The sequence below is a fragment of the Bufo bufo genome, chromosome 1 (genome assembly GCF_905171765.1).
Source record: "Bufo bufo chromosome 1, aBufBuf1.1, whole genome shotgun sequence".
Classification (NCBI taxonomy): domain Eukaryota; kingdom Metazoa; phylum Chordata; class Amphibia; order Anura; family Bufonidae; genus Bufo; species Bufo bufo.
In genome coordinates this window covers 590419655-590433086 of record NC_053389.1, presented here as the reverse complement: position 1 = coordinate 590433086, position 13432 = coordinate 590419655, and positions in this window count along the sequence as shown.

Genomic DNA, 13432 nt, shown 5'->3' with positions numbered 1-13432 from the left:
TTAATAATTCGAAACGTAAGTTCAACGGTACAAACAATTTCTCTGAGGGGCAAGAGACCGGGGCGTCCCCCTGGGCCTCTAACACCTTCCCCTCCAAAACAGAGTGTACCGCAGAAACAACCACTCCTCTTTGAAGAATGGGTACCGGATCACTCACATTACCCCCTCCAGGGAAACAACGAGATAGTGCATCAGCCTTGGTGTTCTTTGCCCCAGGACGATAGGTAATCACAAAGTTAAACCTGGTAAAAAATAGCGACCACCTAGCCTGTCTAGGGGTGAGACGCTTAGCTGATTCGAGGTACAGAAGATTTTTGTGGTCCGTAATTACAGTGACGGGGTGGACTGCCCCCTCTAAGAAATGACGCCACTCCTCAAACGCAAGTTTAATAGCTAATAGTTTCCTATTGCCAATATCGTAGTTCTTTTCTGCTGCAGATAGTTTTTTAGAAAAGAAAGCACAAGGACGCCATTTGCCAGGAGACGGACCCTGAGACAGCACCGCCCCCACTCCCACCTCTGACGCATCGACTTCAACAATAAAAGGCTGAGAGACATCAGGTTGGACCAGTACAGGTGCTGAGGTAAACCTCTCTTTTAGAGAGGAAAAAGCAACTTTAGCGGCGTCAGACCATTTAGAAAAATCAGTCCCCTTCCTAGTCATGTCAGTAAGCGGTTTTACAATAAGTGAATAATTTTTAATGAATTTCCTATAGAAATTCGCGAAGCCCAAAAACCGTTGTAGTGCTTTGAGGTTCTCAGGAAGATCCCAATCTAAAATTGCCTGGACCTTCCTAGGATCCATACGGAAACCTGACGCAGATAAAAAATAACCCAGGAATTGTATCTCCTGAACGGCGAAGACACATTTTTCAATTTTAGCATACAATTCATTCGTCCGTAGGACCTGCAGTACTTGTCTGACATGCACCTCATGTGTTTTCAGATCGGACGAATAAATTAAAATATAATCTAGGTATATTACCACAAACCTGTCGATTAGATGACTAAAAATGTCATTAACGAAATGTTGAAAGACGGCAGGAGCATTGGTCAGACCGAAAGGCATAACTAGATTTTCATAATGCCCCTCAGGGGTGTTAAACGCTGTCTTCCACTCATCCCCCTCCTTAATACGAATCAGATTGTAAGCACCCCTAAGATCAAGTTTGGAGAACCACCTAGCACCCGCAATCTGATTAAACAGGTCAGGAATGAGAGGAAGAGGGTATGGGTCTCGGATGGTTATCTGATTTAATTCGCGAAAATCTAAGCAAGGACGCAGGCCCCCATCTTTCTTTTTAACGAAGAAAAACCCTGCAGCCACGGGTGAAGAAGAGGGTCTGATGTGTCCCTTAGCCAAGCTCTCGGAGATATAATCTTTCATGGCTTGTCTCTCTGGACCCGAAAGATTATATAACCTGGTCTTGGGTAATTTTGCGCCGGGAATAAGGTTAACCGGGCAATCATAAGGACGATGAGGTGGTAACTTCTGACAACCCTTTTCAGAAAAAACATCCTCAAAGTCCGAAATAAATGTAGGTAGGGTAGTTATGGAGGCGACTAAGCAATTGCTATTTAAGCAATTTTCTCTGCACTGCTCACTCCACTCCAATATCTCCCTGGCCTGCCAATCCACCACTGGATTGTGCGCTACCAACCAGGGAAGACCCAGCACTACCGGAGTGGGAAGCCCCTCCAGAACATAACATGAAAGCATCTCGTTATGGTGGTCCCCTACCCGTAGGTGTAAATTATGAACCATGTGCGTGAGGTTTCTCTGAGACAGGGGAGCAGAATCAATAGCGAATATGGGAATGGATCTCTGTAAAGTACAGAGAGACAAACCCATAGTGCGGGCAAAATGGGCATCTATCAAATTTACCCCTGCTCCACTGTCTAGAAAGAAAGAAATAGTCTCCGTCTTATCACCAAAAATAATAACCGCTGGCAACACAAATTGCGATGTACGTATGGAGGAAACGTATACCCCCCGGCTGACATCCTCCACACAGCCTGGGGTTAGTAGTTTTTCCGACGGTCTTTTGTTTCTGAGGAAAGAAGGACAGACATTAATGAAATGACCCCTCTCCCCACAAAAAAAACAAACCCCACGCCTACGGCGAGCCTCAGGAGGACGGACCTGACGAGTAGTTCCTCCTAGCTGCATAGGCTCGTCTAAGTCCGTACAGACTAACTGCTGCTTGGGAGGGGTTACCAATTGCTCCGGTTTTTTCAACCTGACCCTAAGGCGTCTATCTATTCGGATAGAAAGGGACATAACCGCATCAAGGGAAAAGGGGGTCTCATATAATGCAAGCGCATCCTTAACCCTTTCGGATAACCCAGAGCAGAACTGACTCCTGAGAGCCGGGTCGTTCCATTGGGTATCCGTAGCCCACCTACGGAATTCAGAGCAATACTCCTCTACCGGCCGCTCTCCTTGTAAGAGTCTCCGTAATCTTGATTCAGCCAGGGCGACTCGGTCAGGGTCATCATATATGAGACCCAAGGCCCCAAAAAACTCATCCACTGACCGAAGAGCCTGGGAATCAGTAGGTAAAGAGAACGCCCAGGACTGCGGATCCCCCTGCAGCAGGGAAATAACAACCCCCACCCGCTGATCTTCATTACCAGAGGAGTAAGGGCGCAGTTTAAAATATAACTTACAGGCCTCACGGAATGTCAAAAACTTGTCCCTTCCCCCAGAAAATCTGTCAGGGAGAGGGACCTTGGGTTCCGCAACAACCTGGTTACCAGTAGCAACCGCTGGGCTTGCAGTCAGTTGTAATTGCTGCTGTTGCTGGAGGACCGACGCCTTCAATCCTACCACCTCCAAAGACAGGCCATGAAATTGTTTGGACAGAGCAGCAATTTGATCCATACTGGATTCTAAGTAGGTAAAAAATTTTTTTTTTATTTTTTTTACCTACACAAAATAACGGCCAGAGATAATGTAATGACCGACGACACGCACAGGGAGGAAAACAGGGAAAGCCCTGCCCAAGGGAGAGGGAAAGGTGGTGACCCCTAACTCACCTTGCGGCTGGCACCTGACTGCCCTGACGTCCCTAGACGGGTTCCTCACCCGTGCGGCGATCGCGTGCCTAAACCCTGGCTTTCCCTAATATGAGCCCTGGATAGTGAACAGGCCGGTGGGATCGCTAGTCCACACCACTATCACTAAGAGGGAAACACCAGGGAGAGGACAGACAAAACATACAAACACATACACCCAGGTGGGCGACCACAATAAACCAAAAAGGTCCAACAGGGATCTGGAGGGTAGCGTACTGGACCAACTACCAGCGAACGCAGCAACACAGCTCCAGAAGGTCAGAGTAGATGTCCAGGCAGGAAGCTCTATCTCTGGCAACCAGAGAAGTGTGAGAGAGAAATATAAGGAGGTCTGGGAGTGCTGGACAAGGAACAGCTGAGGAGAAGGAGCTACGGATCCCTGAGTGAGCCAAAAGGGTTTGCTAAGCAAACCCAGAAAGCTACCATAAGGAAAACAGCCCTATCTTAAATAGAGCGTGCAGCCAACCGCTGCGACTTCCTGACCCCGGGTATAACGGAGTCAGGCGTGGTCCTCGACACCCTCGTGACAGGTATTCAATGAGGGGCATGGCGAGTTCATAGAAAAAAAAATAATTTGGCACAAGTTAGCGGAAATTGATTTTTTTGATTTTTTTCTCACAAAGTCTCCCTTTCCGCTAACTTGGGACAAAAATTTCAATCTTTCATGGACTCAATATGCCCCTCAGCGAATACCTTGGGGTGTCTTCTTTCCAAAATGGTGTTATTTGTGGGGTGTTTGTACTGCCCGGGCATTTGAGGGTCTCCGCAATCATTACATGTATGCCCAGCATTAGGAGTTTCTGCTATTCTCCTTATATTGAGCATACGGGTAATGAGATTTTTTTTTTCCGTTCAGCCTCTGGGCTGAAAGAAAAAAATGAACGGCACAGATTTCTTCATTCGCATCGATCAATGTGGATGAAAAAATCTCTGCCAAAAAAAGAAAAAGGAGGGGAAAGGTGTCTGCCAGGACATAGGAGCTCCGCCCAACATCCATACCCACTTAGCTCGTATGCCCTGGCAAACCAGATTTCTCCATTCACATCAATCGATGTGGATGAATAAATCATTGCCGGGATTTTTTTTTTTTTATATATACAAAGTGTTTGCCAAAGTATATGAACACCGCCACCTCCTCAGCTCATATGCGTCGGCAAACGTATCTTTTACTGCAGAGGAGAAATCTCGTCTTGCAGCGCCGCATACACCGACTTGCGTGTAATCTGACAGCAGCGCAATGCTTCTGTCAGAATGCACATCAGTGCTGCAGCTAGTCGATCGGTTGGTCCACCTGGAAGGTAAAAAAAACAAAACAAAAAAGAAAAAACCAGGCCGCAACGCAATAAATTTATTAACTTTAGAACAGAACATATTAACTTTTTTTTAACTTTTTTAACTTTTTTACTTACCGGTAATTTTTTTTTTGTTTATTTTTTTTACCTTTATAGAACAAACCTCTCCTTCCCCATGGGACAATGTGCAAAGCGCAAATCGCCCAAAGATGTGGCGAAGTACGTTATGCACTTTATCCCAGGTGAAAGGAGAGGTTTGCAGCAGCTGTGAGTAAAAGGGCCCTAATAGCCCTGTGTGCCTGTCCTGTGAGATGCAATCCCTATGCTAGGTGTACCTGTGTGTGGTACTTCCGGAAACACTCTCCTAAGCATAGGGCAGGGTGGTCAGGACAGTCAGGACAGAAATAGCGGGTGTCACGCCTTATTCCACTCCTGCTACAGACACAACATTTTTTTCGAGGTGGCGGTTGGGTTGAGGTACCAGCAACGACACTGGGGAAATGTCGCTCGTGTAGACGGCTAACTACACTGGTGGATGGGGCCACGGAACCTTCTGGATACAGGAGGTTCTCGATGATCTCTTCCTGGAATTTGAGGAAGGATCGTGTTCTCCCAGCCTTACTGTAGAGAACAAAACTATTATACAGAGCCAATTAAATTAAATATACAGACACCTTCTTATACCAGCGTCTGGTTCTGCGGGAAACTAAATAGGGAGCCAACATCTGGTCATTGAAGTCCACCTTTCCCATGAGCGCATTATAGTCGTGGACTGAGAGGGGCTTTTCAATGACACGGGTTGCCCTTTCAATTTGGATTGTCGTGTCTGCGTGAATGGAGGAGAGCATGTAAACGTCACGCTTGTCTCTCCATTTCACCGCGAGCAGTTCTTCATTACACAAGGCAGCCCTCTCCCCCCTTGCAAGACGGGTGGTAACGAGCCGTTGTGGGAAGCCCACGCGACTAGTTCGCGCGGTGCCACAGGCGCAAATCCGTTCTAGAAACAAATGCCTAAAGAGGGCCACACTTGTGTAGAAATTGTCCACATAAAGATGGTACCCCTTGCCGAATAAGGGTGACACCAAGTCCCAGACTGTCTTCCCACTGCTCCCCAGGTAGTCAGGGCAACCGACCGGCTCCAGGGTCTGATCTTTTCCCTCATAGATCCGAAATTTGTGGGTATAGCCTGTGGCCCTTTCACAGAGCTTATACAATTTGACCCCATACTGGGCACGCTTGCTTGGGATGTATTGTTTGAAGCCAAGGCGCCCGGTAAAATGTATTAGGGACTCGTCTACGCAGATGTTTTGCTCAGGGTTATACAAATCTGCAAATTTCTGGTTGAAATGGTCTATGAGGGGCCGAATTTTGTGGAGGCGGTCAAAAGCTGGGTGGCCTCTGGGACGGGAGGTGGTGTTGTCGCTAAAATGCAGAAAACGCAGGATGGTCTCAAATCGTGTCCTGGACATAGCAGCAGAGAACATGGGCATGTGATGAATTGGGTTCGTGGACCAATATGACCGCAATTCATGCTTTTTAGTTAGACCCATGTTGAGGAGAAGGCCCAGAAAAATTTTAGGTTCGGAAACTTGGACTGGTTTCCACCGGAAAGGCTGGGCATAATAGCTTCCCGGGTTTGCGGTTATAAATTGTGTGGCATACCGGTTTGTCTCTGCCACGACTAAGTCCAAGAGCTCCGCAGTCAAGAACAGCTCAAAAAATCCCAGGGCCGAACCGATCTGAGCTGTCTCAACCCGAACTCCAGACTGGGCGGTGAAAGGAGGAACTAATGGTGCGGCTGAAGTTGGTGACTGCCAATCAGGGTTTGCCAGAACCTCAGGGATTCTAGGGGCTCTACGGGCCTGTCTGTGCGGTGGCTGCGACGGGGTAACTACTGCACGTGCCACCGTACCAGCTTCAACTGCCCTTCTGGTGCTCGCTACTTTACCAGGTTGTACGGCAGTGCTGGTACTAGGTCCAGGAAGGGCTGCGCTGCTGGTGTATGCCTCACCACGTGATCCGGCAGCGACAGCCCCACTCTGCTGCTCTTGAAGTGGATCCTGCATAACCTGTGGTCTAGCGACACGGGGCCGGGTACGCCTGGTTCTATCAGGGACCTCCACCTCCTCGTCCGAACTTTGGGTCAGAGAGCCACTGCTTTCCACAGGTTCATATTCTGACCCGCTAGATTCGTCAGATGAGGGTTCCCACTCCTCATCCGACTGGGTCAGAATCCTGTAGGCCTCTTCAGAAGAATACCCCCTGTTTGACATTTTGGACTACTAAATTTGGGGGTATTCCCTGAGACTACCCAAGAAAAAAAGCAAGCCTGTCTTACAAAGGGGAGGCTAGCGAAGTACCGGAGGCCGCTGCGGTTGATAAAAAATATCAAAACTGATTTTTTTATCGCCGCAGTGCGTGTAAAGTGAATGTGCAGTGATCAAAAAAAAATAATTTTTTGTCACTGCGGTGGGGCGGGCGTGGGTTAACGCACGTGTGGGCGACCGATCAGGCCTGATCGGGCAAACACTGCGTTTTGGGTGGAGGGCGAGCTAAGGTGACACTAATACAATTATAGATCTGACCGTGATCAGTTTTGATCACTTACAGATACTATAAAAGTACAAATGCTGATTAGCGATACGCTAATCAGCGAATAAAAGTGACTGCGGTGCGGTGGGCTGGGCGCTAACTGACGCTAACTACCTAACCAAGGGGCCTAAACTATCCCTAAAACCTAACAGCCAATACTAGTGAAAAAAAAAAGTGACAGTTTACACTGATCACTTTTTGTCTTTCACTAGTGATTGACAGGGGCGATCAAAGGGGTGATCAAAGGGTTAATTGTGGTGCAGGGGGGTGATCTGGGGCTAAGGTGTAGTGTTGGTGCTACTCACTGTGAAGTCTGCTCCTCTGCTGGATCCAACCAACGAAAAAGGACCAGCAGAGGAGCAGAGAAGCCATATAACAGATCATATTTACTAATATGATCTGTTATATGGCTTGTGATTCGATTTTTTTAAAATCAGCAACCTGCCAGCGACGATCATTGGCTGGCAGGTTGCTGATGCAATTCTCCTCGAACTTTTGCCGGCCCGCGATGCGCATGCGCGGGCCGGCTGTGACCGAAATCTCGCGTCTCGCGAGAGGACGCGCCAGCGCGTCCAAGCGGAATGAAACAACCACCTCCAGGACGCGTCGCTGCGTTCGGCGGTCCGGAGGTGGTTAAAAAAATGGTTTTGGAATTTTTGTTGAAAATTTAAAAATAGCTTCTAAACTTCTAAGCGTCCTAAAAAAATAAAATGACATTTACAAAATGATGCCAACTTAAAGCAGACATATGGGGAATGTTGATTGATAACCATTTTATGAGGTATTACTATCTGTCTTAAAAGTAGAGAAATGAAAATTTAGAAAATTGTGAATTTTTCTAAATTTTGGATAAATTTTGGATTATTTTATAAATAAAGGGTAAATATATCAACTCAAATTTACCACTGTCATGAAGTACAATGTAATTAAATATATAGGATATCGCACTAGAAAAAATGGAAACCAATAGGTGCTCCTGTAAAATTGAGACCACTCACTCAATAAAATGAATAATAGAATTATATAAGATACAGGGCACTCAAGAGACCGTGACCATGTGGTTACAACAAATATATAGTTTTATTGATAATAAAACAAATAAAATAGGAAATAAATACAATATAGTATGATGTTAGTAAGTGCTTCAATGATTGTAATCACTATATTCAAGCTATTCAAAAGTCCGCTGCATGTAAATTGTCATAAAGGCGGACCTCAATGCTATGACCAGCAAATTACTTGGTATCGCAATCACTAAAAGTTCAATCCAATTCTTATGTGCAGTCTTTGAAATAGATACCTGAGTATGGTTGATATAGAAATATATTATAGAATTACATATATTATAAGTGTCCGTAAACGTGAGTTTTTAACCTGGAGTGGACCCTTTTTAAAAAATCGCTTTTATTAGTTTTATTTAAAAAGCATAAGTGTAGACACCCTTTGATAACTGGGTATCCAAAACAATAATAGGACAAGATGTTGCCCAGCTACCACCGTGAATTGGTGAAACAAAAACATAGACAGGACTTACTAACATCATACTATATTGTATTTATTTCCTATTTTATTTGTTTTATTATCAATAAAACTATATATTTGTTGTAACCACATGGTCACGGTCTCTTGAGTGCCCTGTATCTTATATAATTCTATGAAGTACAATGTGTCATGAGAAAGCAGTCTCAGAATGGCTTGAATAAGTAAAAGCGTTGGATAAGTAAAAAAGTTATTACCACATCAAGTGACACATGTCAGATTTTCAAAAATCTGCTTGGGATTTAAGGTAAGAAGGGGCCAGGTACTGAAAGGGTTAAACATATAAGCTTCATAAAATAAATATATTAAAGGCGTTATCCCATGACTAATGTAAAAAATTAAAATCAGACATCATATAGTACATGACAATTTGTAACAAAGAACCAGCCCTGTACCTCACATGGATTATTTGTTGCTGGTTTGAAAACTGTAGAATATTCTTAGTGGAACACCTATAATCAATAAATTACTGCATCTAACCTTGAAGGTTTGGCAGCAGAATAGGACTGGGTTTTGTCCATCTTTGAGATTTCTATCCAAGGCTATAAAACTGGAGCAGATGATCATTTGTGTATGCATTATGTGGCAGCAATGGCTCTGCTAACCCAGAGGGAAAGAGCTTCTAAATCGCATTTGTATCTTAAAAGGCTTATGGACAAATGTTGGGACTCCATGCTCTATTAAAGGGGTTCTCCGGGAATGAAGAAAATGAAAATACTTAAATATTACCATAATATAAATATATTCGCAAATACATTTCATTAGTTATAATGGCTCATTTTGTCTAGGGAGCAATCATTAGGAGAAATCAAATGGCTGCTGTCCTATCAGTACACACAATACCTGTCCTAATCACACAGCAGGACAAGTTACTTTGCAACACTGAGGTAAATAGCTGCCTTATCCTCCTCTCTGGTCTACTTGTCAGGAATTATGATGCTGAATACAGATGATAAGATCTTCAGCTGAATCTCTGTAGGAATGGAGTTCATGAGGAGACATGAAGTACAGAGAGGACAGACAGGACAGACTGTGGTAATGGAGGCTGCATACAAGTGCTGCTGCTCATTATCTACACCCCCCACTATCCTCTCTGTACTTCATGTCTCCTAATGAACTCCATTACTGCAGAGATACATCTGAAGATCATATTAAACTGTATTCAGGATCATAATTCCTGACAAGTAAGAGAGGAGGATGGCGCAGCTCTTTAACTTGTCCTCCTGTGTAATTAAATTGCTTCCCGGACAAAACGAGCCATTGTAACCAATGAAAGGTATTTGGAAATATATTTATAATAAAGTAATATTTAAGTATTTGAATTTTCTTAATTCCCAGAGAACTGTGTCTTTGCGGCATCCCACTGTCACAGCAGTGGTCTGCCGCTTAAAGAGTTAAAATTTGTTAAATGCATTTTCTGTATGTGATCTGCACAAGGAGTTAACAAGCGGAGTCACCCTTCCCATAGTGAGTAGTAGAGAGCAAGAATAGAGTGAGACAGAACAGTACAGTCTAAGACAGAGCAGTGAGTAGAACCTCAAAACAGCCCTGTGATGAGATTCAGCCAGAGAGAAGTAAAGATGTCGAAGAAAAGCTTTAAAACCAGCTTAAGTGGAGAGAAAAAAGCTAAAGAGCTCATTTGCCCAGTCTCCTGAAGCATTTCATCTCCAGGACAATTCTGTTTTGGAGTCAATAGGTCTCTAATACAGATTCAGGAGACTGGGCAAACCTTAGACACAGGCTGGGGATCTGCTAAGGCCGACATCCCTCAGAGGACATTCCGTAACCGCTTGTGACTAAAGAACTTAGTGACATAAAGTGTGAGAGGTCAAAAGGGAGCAGGAGAAGTGTTGCACCCATATTTCTGGATGCTTGTATTTGAGCTAGAGACCAAAGTGCAGACCAAATTGCTTTAGAGAAAAAACTTGGTATGTTAACTACCTTTGCAGCTGTGGGAACTATAACATCTGTGAAATGTGAACATCTGTCACTGCTGTATTTGAACTTTATCTGTGAGTAAAGAACCAATCATCAGTTAAACCTGTCTCATCATTGCCTCATACCTCAGGGAACCCAGCCTTGCACCTCAGAATTCAGGGGGCACCCCACCTAACACCAGGCAGGAGAGCTTCAAATAAAGTAGAAAGTGTCAGTCCTGTGTCCCAGAACACGGACAGTTACTTGCGCTGCAGGTTCCGGTGTAGTGTGGTGGGTAATTCACACTGGAAAGTCATATGGTAAAAGTTTGAAACCGCTCTGCTTGAGATTTTGTCATCCGATACACAGGTGAATGAATCAGGGTATTAGCCTCTATCCTCCTCTCTCAAAGGGTTCGATCCTCCTCAGACCGCCTCCTCTGCAGGGTTAGATAACCGGCATATAGTGAAGTACCCTCTTAGTTGTTACTAAAAAAAGGTTTTATTCTACTCACAAACAATAGGCATGGTAGACAATAGGCATATCACAGTGATAAAATCAATAACGTTCCTGCCCGACCCGGGTTTCGCTCTCTGGCTTCCTCAGGGGCGACAACTGAGTAGAATAAAACCTTTTTTTAGTAACAACTAAGAGGGTACTTCACTATATGCCGGTTATCTAACCCTGCAGAGGAGGCGGTCTGAGGAGGATCGAACCCTTTGAGAGAGGAGGATAGAGGCTAATACCCTGATTCATTCACCTGTGTATCGGATGACAAAATCTCAAGCAGCGCGGTTTCAATTTTTTACCAGGAGAGCTTCAAGGCCAGGGAGTGCCCCAAAAGTAAAGAAGTAACTACTACCTTCATTATTGCTTAAACTACTCCTATACTCTCATCTCTTCTGGGCTGGCTACATCTCTCCCACTTCAATGAGCACTAAACAGCAACGCCACAAAAAGAGAGCTTTCATGTTGCTTCTCATTGTGACGATTAGAGTTGAGCAGACACCTGGATGTTCGGGTTCGACGAGTTTGGCCAAACTTGAAAAAAAAGTTCGGGTTTGGGACCCGAACTTGACCCTGAACCCCATTGAAGTCAATGGGGACCCGAACTTTTGGGCACTAAATGGCTCTAAAATAGTCCTGGAAAGGGCTAGAGGGCTGCAAAAGGCATCAAAATGGGCAACTGTTCTGCAAACAAATGTAGATAGGGAAATGACTTAAAATAACATAAAATACTGAAAAATTTAAAATAACAATCTGAATCTAGGAGTAGGAGATTGAGGAGGGGGTGGATGGGTGGATGTGGCGGTGTAGGTTCATGTCACCCAGCAATAGAACAGAGGATTTTGAGAGAACGAGGCCCATGTCACCCAGGCACAGCAGAGGTTCATTCACGGCAAAAGTGGGTTCATGTCACCCAGCAATAGAACAGAGGATTTTGAGAGATTTCGGCCCCTGTCACCCAGGCACAGAAGGGGTTCATTCACGGCAAAAGGGGGTTCATGTCACCCAGCAATAGAACAGAGGATTTTGAGAGATTTAGGCCCCTGTCACCCAGGCACAGCAGGGGTTTGTATACGCCAAAAATGGTAAAATGTCACCCGACAATTGAAAATAGAATTTTTTTTCAATTTAGGGCACTTTTTTGCATTGAAATGGCTCTAAAATAGTCCTTGAAAAGGCTAGAGGGATGTAAAAGGCAGTAAAATATGCTTAAGAGCATGGCAACTGCTCTGCAAACAAATGTGGATAGGGAAATAACTTAAAATAAAATAACTAAAAATTACAAATTATTTACCTGCAACTCAGAGAAGGAGGTGGATATCGAGTCGGAGGCCCAGTCATTGGTGGTGAAGTGGTGCTGTTCCGCCGAGCGACTCACCCGTGCGTGCTGCAGCTGAAACTCCACTATCACCTGCTGCTGCTCGCACAGTCTGGCCAGCATGTGCAAGGTGGAGTTCCACCTTGTGGGCACGTCGCATATGAGGCGGTGAGCGGGAAGGCCGAAGTTATGCTGCAGCGCTGACAGGCGAGCAGCAGCAGGGTGAGAACGCCGAAAGCGCACACAGATGGTCCGCACTTTATGCAGCAGCTCTGACATATCGGGGTAGTTTTTAAGAAATCTCTGCACCACCAAATTCAGCACATGCGCCAGGCAAGGGATGTGCGTCAAACCGACTAGTCCCAGAGCTGCTATGAGATTTCGCCCATTATCGCACACCACCAGGCCGGGTTTGAGGCTGACTGGCACAAACCACTTATTGGTCTGTTGTTCAAAGCCCATCCTCAGCTCCTGCGCGGTGTGGGGTTTGTCCCCCAAACAGATAAGTTTTAAAACTGCCTGCTGTCGTTTACCCCCTGCTGAAGTTGGTGGTGAAGGTGTTACGCTGACCGGATGAGGAGCTGGTAGAGGATGAGGAAGCAGAGTAGGAGGAGGAGGAAGCAACAGGAGGCAAACTGAAGCGCCCTGCAATCCTCGGTGGTGGAAGGACATGCGCCAAACTGCTATCCGCCTCATGCCCAGCTGCCACTGCATTTACCCAGTGTGCTGTTATGGAGATATAATGACCCTGACCGTGCTTACTGGTCCACGTATCCGTATCCGTAGTCAGGTGCACCTTGCCACAGATGGCGTTGCGCAGTGCACACCTGATTTTGTCCCCTACTGTTTGCGGGGTGGCAGGTGGCACTGTCATTTCAGAGGTGGATGAAGAGGCCGCGACTGCAGCAGAAGAGGAAGCAGGAGGAGCCAGAAACCTTTCTTGGTTTTTGAGGTGTCTACTCCACTGCAGCTCGTGCTTTGCACTTAAATGCCGGGTCATGCAGGTTGTGCTCAGGTTGAGAACGTTTATGCCTCGCTTCTGGCTCTGATTGCACAATGTGCAAACCACTTGTGTCTTGTCGTCAGCACATTGTCTGAAGAACTGCCACGCCAGGGAAATCCTTGGAGCTAGCTTTGGTGTGCTCGGTCCCTTGCTGTGATGGGCAATAGGAGGCGTACTGTCTAGAGG